Raw genomic sequence first — 2,500 nt, forward strand, 5'->3', positions numbered from 1 at the left:
GGATGTTGTGAAGACCTCAAGTGAAGATCTAGGAGATGAGATGGAGGTGGAGATCAGAACAAGGGTCTTCTACAACAGACAATACGAGACCTGGGTGAAAGGTTCAGAGAGGCCGAAGAAGGCACTGGACGAGGTGAACTCGAGGGAGTCGGGGGATCCGCCCAGGAGAAAAAGGGAAATGGCAAAAAGGGAGGTGATGATACTCCTCCCATTCTTGACGGAGAGATGCGTGGTGGACAATTGCCGCGAGGTGTATGACACCATGGGGGCGCTCCGCTCACACTTGAAAAAGGCACACCGAGTCACCAGCTTGAAAGGACAATGTCGAAAGTGTGAGAAGGTAGGAGAAATCCACTCGATTGCATGCCACACTGGAAAATGTAACAAACGGCCTGAACAGGAAGAGAGGAATGAATGCGTGTGCGAAGAATGCAATATGTCATTCGCCACGAAGACTGGACTAAGCCAGCACGAGAGGCATCGCCATCCGATTCTGCGTAACGAGAAGAGGGTGACGAAACTCTTGAGTAAGAAGAGGCCGGGAAGGAAGGACAGTGTGTGGGCCGAGTGGGAGACGGAGCTCCTCAGAAAACTTGATAAAATGTTGGAAGGGAAGAAGCAGATTAACGTGGCAATTGGAAAGATCTTGACCACGAAAACACCTAAACAGATCTCCGACAAAAGGAGAATCCTGCTTAAGGAGCGAGTAGAGGGCAGACAGGCTGAGGAGCAGGTCGGCCCGGTAACAGCAGTCCAAGAGCCAGAACCCGAGGTTCCGCCAGTAGTAGACCAACCTGTTCAGAGAACCAAGAAAATTAAGAGGAGGATTCTTGGCCAGACACCAGAGGACTTTCTGGAGAGTCTGGATCAAGCAGAAGGATTGCTTGGGAACATCAGGAACAAGGAAGACTTTGCTGAGGGGGTTGGAATCCTGGAGGGAGTCTCGGAGTTGGTGTTGGACAAATACTCGCGTAAGAAACGTGGGAATAAGAGAGGCAGAAGGAATATGGAAAGGACGGAGGGATACCAGAGACCGAACAGTGGAAACACCAAGAGAACTGGTGCGAAGAAGGCAGCCTATCGAGCGGCCCAAACACTCTTCCAGAAGGACAGGAAGCGGCTGGCTAGACAGATCATGGGGGCGCCAGGCCCTAGCCAGTGTGTTTTGAAGAAGGAAGAGGTGTTCATTCGCTTCCGAGACAAACTTGGGGTCGTGAATAACAAGGCTGACCTTCGTGGAATGGCGGACCATAGTACTCCATTTGACACAACCGAAATGATGAAGGAGATTGAGAAGGATGAGATCGAGGAGGCTCTAGAGGAGGTGAAGAAAGATACGGCCGCGGGTCCAGATGGAATTAAGAAGGAGGACCTGGAGAATATCATGGCCGAGAACGAGCAACTCCTGCCGCGGCTTTTCTCACTTTGGTTGAAGTCCGGTACCATCCCGGAATGCCTTAAGAGGAGCAGAACGGTGCTTATCCCGAAAACTGAGGATGTAGAGGAACTTAAAAGCCTGGATAACTGGAGACCCATCACGATTGGGCCACTGTTGCTGAGATTGTTCACGAAAATTCTCGCCAAACGACTCAGTGAAGCAGCGAAGATCTGCCCAAGACAGAAGGGTTTTCTGGCAAAAACTCCGGGTTGTAATGAGAACATCGCCATCCTCAGAAACATCATTAATGGGTCCAAGAGGCAAAAAGAAAATCTGGCGATAGTGTTCGTGGATTTAGCAAAGGCCTTTGACTCTGTGGGCCATAAGCTGATCCAGAAGGCACTCGCAAGAGTGGGGGCACCACAGCGATTCAGAAAGTTAGTCGAAGACCTGTACACCAACACAACAACGGTGGTGGAGGTCGGAGAGGAACGGACTGACAAAATCGTTGTGAGAAAAGGGGTCAAGCAAGGAGACCCCATGTCACCAATTCTCTTTAACATCGCCATGGACCCACTGATAAGCACATTGGAAAGAGACGGGAGAGGAGTGGAACTGGATGCAGGGGTCAGCTGCACGGCACTGGCATTTGCGGATGACATAGCACTCCTAAGTAGCTCCTATGAAGGGATGGTTGAAAACCTTGAGATCCTGAACAGGTTCTGCAAGGCAACCGGGCTTGAGGTGAACGTGAGGAAAACGAAAGGTTTCTACTATGAATGTAAAAGAAAAACGTACTTGTACAACGCGAAGGAGGAATGGAAACTGGAAGGGAAAAACATACAGTTTGTCCCACCAGGAGAGATTGAAAAGTACCTCGGGGCGAAGATAGACCCGTGGTGCGGCGTGAGAGATGACAAGTGGAACGAGAAACTGGACACGTGGTTCCACAGTCTGAGGGCAGCAAAGCTTAAACCACTCCAAAAGATCGAGCTCATGAGGACGTTCATGATCCCAAGGATGTACTACCATCTCACCCTCATTGAAGCGTCGCAGAACAACCTGAGAGAGCTGGACCGTCTGATCAGGAAAGCGGCCAAGGAGATCCTCCACCTACCCCAG

The 2,500-nt window shown here is 50.7% G+C and overlaps 1 pseudogene; it reads left to right on the forward strand.

Annotated features, from left to right (window-relative positions):
• The window catches only part of LOC140206654 (28S ribosomal RNA), an 8,331-nt pseudogene that overhangs the window by 3,136 nt on the left and 2,695 nt on the right, over nucleotides 1–2,500 (forward strand).

This window comes from Mobula birostris, chromosome 12, assembly GCF_030028105.1.
Source record: "Mobula birostris isolate sMobBir1 chromosome 12, sMobBir1.hap1, whole genome shotgun sequence".
NCBI lineage: Eukaryota > Metazoa > Chordata > Chondrichthyes > Myliobatiformes > Myliobatidae > Mobula > Mobula birostris.